Source organism: Castor canadensis, chromosome 9 (assembly GCF_047511655.1).
Source record: "Castor canadensis chromosome 9, mCasCan1.hap1v2, whole genome shotgun sequence".
In the NCBI taxonomy this organism is placed as follows: Eukaryota; Metazoa; Chordata; class Mammalia; order Rodentia; family Castoridae; genus Castor; species Castor canadensis.
Genome location: NC_133394.1, coordinates 54216807 through 54229255, shown reverse-complemented (window position 1 = coordinate 54229255; position 12449 = coordinate 54216807). Strand labels below are relative to the sequence as shown.

The 12449-nt window shown below is 37.9% G+C and overlaps 1 long non-coding RNA gene across 1 annotated transcript; it reads right to left on the bottom strand.

Moving 5' to 3' along the window:
• Positions 1-3160: 3160 nt before the first annotated feature.
• On the bottom strand, positions 3161-7978 carry LOC141410742 (uncharacterized). The gene is made up of 4 exons (XR_012435530.1): positions 7869-7978; positions 7535-7611; positions 6217-6286; positions 3161-3298 (listed from the first exon to the last, which is right to left on the bottom strand). It is a non-coding gene; the product is annotated as an uncharacterized lncRNA (long non-coding RNA).
• Between the last annotated feature and the right edge of the window lie 4471 nt (positions 7979-12449).

The following is a 12449-nucleotide window of genomic DNA, read 5'->3' as shown; positions in this document are numbered from 1 at the left end:
TGTTCATTTGATTGGTTTTGGTTTTGGTGGTTCTGGGGCTCGAACTCAGGGCTTTATACTTGTGAGGCAGGTGCTCTACCACTTGAGCCATGCCTCCAGTTCTTTTTTCTCTGGTTGTTTTTGAGATAGGGTCGTGCTTCTTGCCCAGGCCACACTGGACCACAATTCTTCTGTTTTAGGCTACCCGCTGTCACTGGGATGACAGGTGCATGCCACCAGGCCCAGCTTTTTTACATTGAGATGGGGTATGGCAAACATTTTTGCAGGGTTGACCTGGACCCTCAATCCTCCCAATCTCAGCCTCCCAAGTAGCTAGGATGATAGATGTGAACTGCCTGGCTTCACCTGTTCTTTTCTTTTTTTAAAACTCAGTTATATGTGTATTTCTAATTCTCCTATATTCAAATTTACTAACAAAATCACACCACAAACCATTCTATATTGGCATGAATTATTTGAATCATGCTTTCAAGAGTTGCATAAAACTACTAAGCAGCAATATTTTAATTGTAAGTATGTAGTACATGTTTATAAACAGCCACCCATTGGAGGACATCTCAGCTAATTTCAGGTTTGAGTTATTGTAAGTAAAATGACAAAGAACATCTCTACGTAGGCTTTTGTTTGAACACAGTTATCATTTTCCTGATAGAAATATGCAAGAATGAAGTTGCTGGGTCATATGGTAATTGCATGCTTAGTTTCTGTTTTGATGTGTGTGTTAAAATAAACATAATTTGAAGTTTGCCATCTTGGCCATTTTTAATGCATAATTCAGGAGTAGTAAACACATTCACACTGCTGTGCAGCCATCACCACTACCCATCTCCTGAGCTTTTCACCATCCCAAGTTGAAACTGTACCCATTAAGCAACAGTCCCCCATTTTTCCCTTTCTCCAGTTCTGATAACTAGTCTTTCATTTTCAGCCCCTAGGAATTTGATTATTCTAGGGACTATAGAAGAATCATACACTATTTGTCCTTTTGTGTCTTAATTCTTTCATTCAGCATGATGTATTCAAGACTCATTCATATACCATGAATCGGAATTTCACTCATATCAAGAGCTGAATAATGTTCCACGGCATGTGTATAGCAAATTTTGTTTATCTATTTCCCACTGTTGGACAGCTGGGTTAAATTCACTTTTTGGTTGTTGTAAGTACACTGTTATGAACATGAATATATAAGTACCTGGGTCCCTGTTTTCAATTCTTTTGAGTATAAAACCCACAGGAGGACTTCTGTAGCCTTCAGTAATTCTATGTTTAATTTTTTGAGGACACTCCATTACTGCTTTCTATTTTATACTTCCACCAGCAATGCACATGAGTTTCAATTTTTCCACATCCTCTAACACTTGTTATTTTCTGGAGGTTTTGTTTTCCATAATAGCCAACTTAATGAGTGTGAAACACGTAGAATTTTGTTGGAAACTGCCAAGCTTCTCTCCAGAGTGACTGCATAGCACTTCATATTTCCAGCAGTAATGCTTCCCTGCATCCTCTTTAGCATTTAGTGTTGTCACTAGTTTTTATTTTACCACTGTGATAGATTCATAGGGATATCTCATTCTGGTTTTAATTTGTATTTCCCTGATGGCTAATAATGTTGAGCATCTTTGAATGTGCTTAGTTGCTATCTGTAGATCCTCTTTGATGAAACTTCTCTTCATTTTATCAATTTTTGCTTTTGTGCATTATGCTTTTGATGTCGGTTTTAAGAACTCTTTGTCTTGCTCAAGAAGTAAACATCTTAAGAATTTTTCTAAATGTTTTATAATTTTACATTTAAACATGAGTCTATAGTCCCCTTTGTGTATAAGGTATTAGGTTTAGGCTAAGTTTCAATTTTTTGCTAATAGATTTCCTATTGTTTCAACATGACTGGTTGAAACAGCTGTCCTTCTGCCACTTTTTTTGTACATTTGTCAAAATTGACTGAATTTGTGTGAATCTGTGTATCTATTTCTAGATCCTTTATTTTGATCCATAATGTGGGTAGGTCTCATCTAATTAGCTGAAGGCCTAAATAAAACAAAAATCCAACCTCCCAGGGTAAGAAGAAATTCTCTAGCAGACTGCCTTTGCATGAAATTTGCACACTGGCTCTTCCTGGCTCTCCAGCGGGACCTTTGGACTTAAACCAGTATTTCTTCCCTAGTCTTCAGCCTGCCACCCTCCCTATCAGATTTTGGCCTCCCTAAGTCTTCACAATCTCGTGAGCGACTCCTTACAAAAATCATCTCTTCTACATGTATACATATTCTATTTCTTTTGCTTCTTGGAAGAATCCTGGCTAATATAGGGAGCTGCTCTTTTATTTAGGGCTAGTTTAATTTGTTATAAGTGTTTTGTAAATTTTAGGTCCTGAAATGTTTTAAGTATACAACTAAGTATTTCATTTAGTTGTATACTTAAATTACTTTCATTTAGAAAATGAAAGTGGAATCTCACGTTTAATTTTGGTTTCTACATGTTCATCATTAGCATAAAGATGGGATTGATTTTTGTGTTGTGACCTTGTATCTTATGACTTTGATGAATTCACTTATTTCTTCTGAGATTTTTGTAGATTCCTTTGGCTTTTGATAATAGTGTCATTTGTAAATAGGATCTTCTTTTTCCTTTTCTAAGCTTATTATTTTGAACCTTATTACAGTGGCAAGAACTTATAGTATGAGTGCATGAAATTTGTCCTCCTTCCAGATATTTGGTAATAATGATTTCTAGTTTCATCCACTTTTTAATTTTCCTTTTTCTTCCCCTCTCACCACAGTGGTGCTGAGGTAGGAGTCTCTCACATGCTAGGTAAGTGCTCTTCCACTGAGCTTCAACTGCAGCCTTCCCTGTTGTTTTTTACATGACTACTTATAACCTTTAGCAACTATTTAAAATCTTTCAGCTTCAACATACTCTTCTATAAAATGGGACTATTAACATTTGTCACTGAAGTAAACGAGAAAGAATAAGATAATATAAGTAATTCAAAAATAACTTGAAGTGTGGGAAATGGCTATTACTGTTCTTTGGGAGAGCTAGTAAGTGGCAACCTTTACTTTACCCAGCTCTAGATCAGTACCATTAGAAGAAAGGCACAGATGAGATCAAAATAAAAGCCTAACTATTAAAAAAGCTTTATTTGAGGCTATGGCTTCCAGGGAAAGTCAAATAAGTCTTCTGGTTCTCTCTGTCAGACTTACTTTGGAAAATATTGGTCCTTATCTCCACTGTTGGAAGGAATATGGGCCTGCAGAGTAGAGGCATTTCTCCAGGATAGTAGCCTTGCACTGTTCTGCTAAGAAGAGAAGAGAAAGACAAAGGACATGAACTTTGATAGGAGGAACAATACTAGTGGTTGTTTGATTGTTACCAACCAGATCTCTCTCAGAGGTTTGAAGGCTACATACTTTTCCTAATAGCAATGATTGTTACTGTGCATTATTAACAATAGTATTAAGCTACATAAATAGAATTAGAATTTATATTGGTGATTTGTGTAAGGCAAGGCTACAGGAGTGTGCTATCATGCTGAACTCCAGTTTTAAAAAAACAGAGAAGACAGTGTGTTTTAGTGTTGCCCTATCATTTCCATAACTTTGTCTCCTTTTGTGAGTCTAATAGTTACTCTTTATTTTTATGACTTTTAGTAGCTTGTAAAACTAGTTTCTCCTACTCACTCCCATTATCAATTACATTATTTATTAAGAAATATCATTACTATTATCATTTCCTGATTATTATTTCAGATGATTTATTTCTACAAAGATTATCCATTTCTATCAGTTGGAAAATTATTTTCTCTGTTCTAACAATAGCTTAGGGTCCCTGACCAATCAAATGTATTTGGAACCTATAAGAAAACACTGATTTTGTTGGGTTGAAGCTGCAGGTCAATTCCATTTGTTTCACTATTGTCGGCTGCTTTTAATACCTGCAGTACATATGAACACATCTTTTCATTTATACAGTGAATTCACTCATTGTTCTCTTATGATTTAAAGAACCCCCAATTTTTCTCTCCTGTTGCCAGGGTTTGAGGTCATCCTGATACAGAGACAATAAAGCTAGTCAGCACCAAGGCTACTCTGATAATTCAGATACAACTATAATTTGCAAGTACCACATAATTGGCATTGTGATAAACATTATGATACAAACTCTTGCAGCACCTGCTTTGAATTATGTTACTAGTCAGGAAACTGAAGTTAAGAAAGATTAATTTACTTTTAAAGCGTGGATTTCTGTCAACTACATCACTGGGGTGAAAATATAAACTATGCATTGTGTACCTTAATTAATCTTGAATTCCTGCTATCAGTTTAGCTTGACAAATACCAAAATATTATTATGGTAGAGATAGAACTCTAATATTACCCTCAATAAGCATCACTTTTGTGTATTTTCTTCCCTTTTTAGTATGGATGCACCTTGGAATATGATGTGATATCACTTTTGATTATGTTTCATTATGTGTGTATGAGCTGATCAAGGAACCCTTGAATAGAGAAAGGTTTCTATTGAACTGATGTGAGTGATAAATTTCCCACTAAGTGCTGTAGTACTGGTGAAAACTGGTTATACTGCGACCAGTTTCTGTGCTCCCATTTCCTAACCATAGGGAACATCTACTGGGTTCCTCCAAAAGCTGTTCCACTAAACCAGGCATGGTGGCCCCTTCCTCTAACCCCAGCTACTGGGGAGGCAGAGGCAGGAGCCCCCAGCAGGGGATAGCTGGGCAAAGTTATCCAGACCCTATTTGAAAAATAAACTAAAAGCAAAAAGCCTTGGAGTATGCTCAAATGGTAGAGTCCTTACAAGCAGGAGGCCCTGAGTTTAACCCTCAGTACTACTACTACTACTACTACTACTAATAATAATAATAATAAAGTTTATACACCAGGCATGGTGGCTCAAGCCTGTAATTCTAACTACTGGGGAGGTGGAGATCAAGAGGATAGTGATTTGAGGTTCCCAAGTCCCGATCTCAATCAATGGCTGGTGACATGCACCTGTCATCTCAGCTATGAGGGAAAGTACAAAGAGGAGGACAATGGTCCAAACCAGCCCAGACATAAAGCAAGACCCTATTTCCAAAACTACCAAAGCAAAAAGGGATGGCAAAGTAGCCAAGTGAGAGTGTTTGCCTAACAATTTGTGAGGCCTTGAGTTCAATTCCAGGTACCATTGTAAATAAAATAAATAAATAATTATAGAAAGCATTGCACTTCATCCTCACCTACTTGCTGAACTGCCTACAAATTTCCAGAGTCTATATGACTCATACTTTGGAGGTCCTTCATAGACTTAAAACAGGTAAAGGAGACAAAAGCTAACAGTTCTCCAGTCCTATGCAATTTTTCACAGAATTCTTTCAAAAGATCTTCAATCTTCTCTTATAAAGGCAGGAAGCAGATGTTGGGACAGAGTCAAAGGACCAACTTAGTCACCTATGAGTGAGTCCATAGAGATACACCTTGCAGTTTTCTCTAGAAATTGAGGATACATGTAACCCATTTCCATCGCTTTGGGACTTAGAACTATTCTAGAACAACAGAATAAATTTCATGCCTACTGGACTTTCTGTCCCTGAGTAATGTCTGCAATTGCTGAATATGTAATTTTACATAATGTAGTTTGCAAGGCACTATTCTAAGAACATATCAGAGCTTAAATTTGCCTGTATAAAGAGACTATTCAATAAACAGCAACAGTGTATTCAATGCTATTATGAACTTGCATGGCTATAGGCACTAGGACACAATGTCAGACCAAAGCACACATGATCTCTACCATGACAGAACTTATACTGTGATGTAGTATTTTACAAACTCTTAGTTATATTCCATTACTAGATGGCAAAACAGTTTTATGCAACAAAACCTTCATAAGCCTTTAAAAATAAATGTAGAATGGTATATAAATTATTAGAGTATTTCATAGGTAGTAAGGGAAAATTTAGTTTCAGTCATGTTTATCTGTGCATGTATAATAGAATGAAATGTAAAGTTTATTTCTTATTGTGACTTTTAGTGTATAAAAATACTTAGGACTTCTTAGGGCAGTCTCACAGATTAAATTAAATCAGAATTTTATGTATATATTTCTTTTTTTTTTTAGGTACCTTATACAGAGAAAAGCAAAATAAAAAGCAAGATAGCAAGATATCCTAAATCAGAAGATGATGTAAAGAGACAAGAAAGTAGACGTGCTTACCAGAGCCAGAAATGAGGCTAACTTCCAAATGCATTCCATGGTACTTGTAAATTGGGCAACTCAATTTTGGCTTTAATTTTTGTGGTTTAAAGAAGGAACAAAAACAAAAAAAGGGAGTATGGTCAGTTCCATCAGTTATCTAAAAGATCAATGCTCAGGACCACATCTAGTCACAAAAGGAAAGCCACAAAGTTTTCCCCAGAGTTCTCATTAGAAAAAGACTAAAATTCAATACACACTTCTCCTCCACAATTCAACACTTAGTACCATGACTGACTGTACATGTTTAGTTAATGTTATTCCTTTTCTACTTGTCCTACATTACTTCCCAGGCTCAGATACCCAAAGGAAAGAATGGGCATCCAAGCCTTCACAAAAAACAGGGAGAGAGTAATTTGGACACATATAATATCAACACAATCCTACCCTTGGCAATTGTCAAGTCTAAATAAACTCTCTTGGGAATTAGTTCTTCACGCAATGATAATTATCTTATGGAAATATAACTTGCTTCCTAAACTAAGCAAATTTATACTCATTAGAAATAAAATTTCCTGAAACTACACTATAAGTTGCATAGAACAAAAACTTGCTAGATAGTAAGTATGCAAAAAATGTAGGACTCTTTGTAAGGTTCAGAAAATGAGATCCTTTGTGTTTTCTTTAAACCCAGTAAGAGCTGTGTAATTACTTGCATACGTTATTAATACCCATAATGAAATAATCCCAGAAACCAATTTCTCTAAGTGAGAAAGTACTTGAAATTATTATAGAGTACAGAACGATGCTACCAGAATGAGGGACTTTAAGGTTAGATGGTTGTTGTGATCTATAAAAAGAATTTTCCTAAATCTTAACTTTATCCTGCCACCCACCAATACATTAATTTCCTGAGAAGTAGGTGGCTAGAATACATACTAAACAAATAATCCTGCCTGACTCGAGGCTCGAGGCCCAATACACTACTTTCACATTAACCCTAATGATGAGGGCTCTATGGTGTATGGGCAAGGAGACAGCCCTAGGCTGTTGATTGCTGATTCTCCTGATTTCATCTTATTCTTCTCTTGGTCTTCCAAGGACAGAGCTAGCAACATGGAGTATTTGTCTAAATACCCAGAATTCCCTGGGTTTGAAAGGATTTCTAAAGGAATCTTCTTTCCTCTACTCTAGTTTTATTCAACCCTTCCCCAAGTCTTGTTGCCTTACATGTTTATCAAGTTGAAAGTCCCTGAAAATCCCATTTTTCATCAACTTTAGAGAACCTCCCTCTGCACAATGTGTAAGAGAGGTTAGAAGACATTTTACACATTCTCACCTGGAACCTAGAGTGCCTCACACATGTGGCCCAAGAACCTGGCTTACAGCATCTGCCAGGCTTACAGCATTGTGACCCTAAATGAGGTAAGTAATGACAGCGTTTAGATCCCCCATGCAACTGGTTAATTGAATAAGTTTTTCTTGAGGGGAGAATAATAAGGAATTGACTGTATTTGTCTCTGATAATGGTCCTTATACATCTCTGTTTTCAGACATACATAGTTTTCAGTTATGCCTTTGCAATACTTAGCACTTGTTTTCAGGCTTTAAAAATTTCTACTCCTGCCCAATATAAAACTTCAATCTTATATTTTTATATTCAATGTACTAACCTCCTAGAATCATTTTTTCTGGGAAGTTTCAGTGAGGAAGAAGGAATGTCCTCTTCCTTCTGCTTTTCATACTTGCTATTTCCATGTCTGGCTTCCTTCTCTGATGTACTGAAGTCAGGAAACAAGGATCAGAGGAAGACACAAAGCTCCTGAAGTCCCTATGCCTGGTGCAGGTTGGGTCTGACAATAGGTAAGACAGGAAGAGTCCAGATGCCCTTTCGGACTCACATTTGTGAGTCTCCTCAGGCTTCCTGTGTGACTTTCTAAAATGGTGAATGACTCTTTGTTAATTTCCAAACAAAGAAAAGAGAAAATTTCCCTTTACTTAGCAGTTGCATTCCTGAAAAATCAGAGTATGCTAAAACTGTGCAAAAAATATCTGAGTAAAGCCCTGAGTTCAAAAACCCCAGTCCCACCAAAAAAATGGTATTTAGCTGGGGGTGGTTGCTCATGTCTGTAATCCCAGCTACTTGGGAGGCAGAGATAGAAGGATCACTGTTGGGGCCAGCCCAGGCAAGAAACATGAGACCCTATTAGAAAAATAACTAAAACAAAAAAGGTCTAGAAATGTGGCTCAAGTGTTAGAGCACCTGCCCAGCAAGTGCAAGGCCCTGAGTTCAAACTCCAGTACCAAAAAAAAGTATATATAATATATATACATATGTATACATTTTCTAGAGTATACATAATTTTCTAGTGTATATAATGTTCTATATGTAACATATGCATATGTAATAATATAATATATACCACCAAAAACATATATATGTATACACATAAATAAAAATAGCATATATTTTTGGTATTTACATGCACAATGGCATTAAGCTCTGGTTCAGAGACTATAATCATAAAGAATTTTTTCACCAAGGGGACATTTGAAGTTCAGTGCAGAAGTGAGACAATTATTTGTTGGGTAGGACTGCCCTAAGCATTGCAGGACCTCAAGCATCCCCACCTCCTCCTACTAAATGTCAGAGACAGAATCCCACCCCCTCATGGTTGTGACACCAAAACTTTACCCCTGCAAATTTCCAGAAACTCCCCATCAGAGACTGAGACCGCCCGAGATGAGACCTTTGCTCTAGGCAGCTTATTTTTGAACCTGGGACTCTTACTGCCTCTTGTCCTCAATCCTGAGCTTTAGCTGACTCTGTCTAAGAAAACACCGGTAAGAGTTTCAATTTAAACTACACCTAATATGCACTGAGAATATAAATTCTCACTAAACTACCTGTTGCACTCATTTGGCATTTAGAGTGCATTACCTTCTACTACTACTTATCTCTTCATGCATGTGTTTTTCTCTCCTCCTTAAGCGTAAGCTTCTCAGTACAGAGGCCATGGCTTACTGCTTTGGATTTTATAGTGTATGTGTATTATATAATGTAAGGTCTGCAATCGATGAGTCCTTTTTTCCTCCCATTTTAACGTTTCTGTTATAATAAACTAACACATACCATATCTAAGTTACGGGAGGACCCCATTTGCCACAAAGGCAGAAGCTCAGATTCTTACCTTCTCCCCGCCTCAGCACATATTCTCGCACACACGCACGCACTGTGGACGTCTACACGCACACGCACGCACGCACTGTGGACGTCTACACGCACACGCACGCACGCACGCACGGGTGCACATGCAGCTCTTGGTCACCTCGTCCCTCTTCCAAGTCCATCAAGTGCAAAGCATCAGTCCCAGGAGGGGACCCTGGGCACTGACACTTGCAGCCTGATATACACTTCATTCCCCTCAGCACACCCTCTTACAAAACCCCAAGAATACCTCCCTTCCTTTGTCTCTTCAGGCCAAAGTGCAAAAGCAGGTTCACTATTGTGCGTGCCTTGACCCTTCAGCAGACCTTGTTGGTTTTTAACTCTGCACGCTCCTCTATAAATTGTCCTCTTATTAAATTCTCTTCGGTTATACCCCATGAGTGTATATTTACTTCCTGAAGGGCTGCATTAAAAATTGAGGCATTCACCAAAAATCAGCGAAAGCCACTTTGTGAAAGCTAATCTGCCGAGTTACAGAGGTAATTTTCCTCAAGATTTTGTTGTGGCTTTTCCCTGCTCCTCCTCTTTTCTCCCCCTGTTCCCATGCACTGTCCCTCCTTCCACACTGCATCTGTCCCTGTTTTCTTGCGCCCTCAAAGGACCCTACATTCGTTTTCTATTATCCTCAGATGGTTTGGGGACGGGGATGGGGGGCAAGGGGGGCGGGGGGAGGTTAACTTTTCAATCAACTGTCTGTAAAGAAATTGATATTCAGTGAACCAATCCTTCATTCAGACTTGCTTTTCCTGAAAATCGGCTTTTAAAAATCAATGAACTTGACTTTTTTGAGAACCTACCCTGAAGTTGAAAAATATTGGTTGTAGGTGGTAGATTTTGTGGAAAATGATACTGCTGTCAATGTTGTTGATGAGGCCCCCTTGGGGCCTATGCTCTCCTCTCAGTCCTCAGCATCATTCACTGGTGTCCTGATTAATCTCTTCTCCTGCTCCAATCTATTCCCCTTTCCCCTGTTGTTGCCAAAGCAACTTTTCTAAAAGTACAGTTCTGACTATATCTTGCATATGCTTCTATGTCAATGTTTCCTTAATAACTACAGGATAAAGGTTAATCCTTCATAATACGGCAGTAAACTCTCTGATCCTCTGGTTCCTAATTATTGCAGCTCAATCTTCTGCCTACTTACACCCTACATTATTATTACTGAGCAACTTGCAGTAAGCCTTTGGGGTCTGGATGAACTTTCTCAGACTGCTCCTCCTGCTTGGAATAGACTTCACACCATATCCTACTGACAAATATGTCATCCTCTCTTTCATCAAGGACTGCTGTGGTAGGGATGTTTCAGTTGCTATGTGCTGGGCAAGAAACAATTGTAAAATTCTGGTGAATTACTACCATAATCACCTCTGCCCACAGGTCTGCAGGTTAACTGCAGCAGCTCTGTTTGAGGCTCTGGGTCAGTCACTTCTGCTCATGTTGTTGGACCCATGGCTGCATGAGACCTGCTTTTCTCCTGGTAGATCGTAGTTCTAGAGAACTAGTGAATCCACACCAGCATATTTACACCCGCAGTTGTTGACCTGTGACATCCCACAACTTAATGACAAGCCACAGGCCCACACACAAAGTCAGTGGGGTTGGGGAGTGTAGTCTGCCAATTTGACAGTCCCAGCAAAAGTAGTTTGAGGGAAACTGGTGTGGATGCTCTGTTACCTGGAAACTATCATTCAGTTGGCCCTGCATCTTGTCTATGAAGCTCTACCTAATTATCCCACCCCTCTGTAAAAAATGACTGCCTCTTTCTTTGCCATACTCCATAAAGGACATTGTTTTTCTCTCTAACATACTAGCAAACTTTCTTCCTCAAATGTCTTCTTTAAGATGATAAAACCTGGTTTCATGCATCTTTGGGGTTTTAAGGTTTACCATAGACCCTGACACATGTGTTGAATTGATTATCTAATTTTTTGACACTAAGTGTATTTAGCAGGAGAGCACAGATGAGTAGAGAGAGTCTAAAGAGATCATGTAAATCCTTAACAACAAATAGAAAAAATGTTGTAGCCGAACCATCAACTTCAAAAATAGGAAATGGCTTTTTATTACCTTTCTGTCATTGAAAGCATAATAACGGTGTCAAGGCAAAGACATGGGTGAGTGTGCTTAGTTTCTTGTGAGTGTGGGAGAGAGGGAAGTTCTCTCAGGGAAAGCGAGGGTGAGGGACTGTGAGCAGATGGAAACCTCAGATGAATAAATAGTACCTAGACTTTATTTGTGAGAGTTTGAACTCTTTAAATAGGGAAGTAGCTACTTTTTAATCAAAGATCAGCCTACTGGAAAAAGTTTAAAAAACAAAAATTTTAAAAATGGGTAATATTTAGATGGGATTAAACAAATTTGTGAAATTTCATGATAATTAAAATTTTGTTCTCAACCATCCCTAACATATCTGTACATAAATGCAATTAAAATGTTTACTTCAAATTCTTTTGTGGATATTGATGATGATTTCTGCTTATTATTTTAATCAAGTAATCCTTTGTTATGTTTCATTAAGCTGAAGTGTATTGTGTGCTAGATGGAAGATTATTCTATCAACAAGAAAAAACAAAGACTAAAATATCAAGTTCCTCTAAATTTTTTTGTTCTTCTAAGACTTATTTTTCACCATGTGCTTTTCATCAGCAAAGGAGGCATAAGAGTGAGTTAGCACACTGTAATCCTGTTCATCAGGTTCTGTATCCTCACCCATTAAAGATCCTAAGAATTCTCCACAAAGTTCCCCAGCAGCCAAGAAAGACCCCAGAGTAAGAGTTTAGATTGTTTAGCAAAGTACCATTTCCTTTACAATTTAGTTTTTTAATCTTTCTTATTGAAAAAGAAAGAAGAGGAAGGAAGGAACTAACGAATGAATGAACGAACAAATGAACGAAGGAAGGAAGGAAGGAAGGAAGGAAGGAAGGAAGGAAAGAAAGAAAGAAAACAGCTACCTATATATCATCTTAACAACCCATTACCTAACTCCCAGATTTCTAGCAGGAGTTTCTTGTGTTCAGTGTCTTTC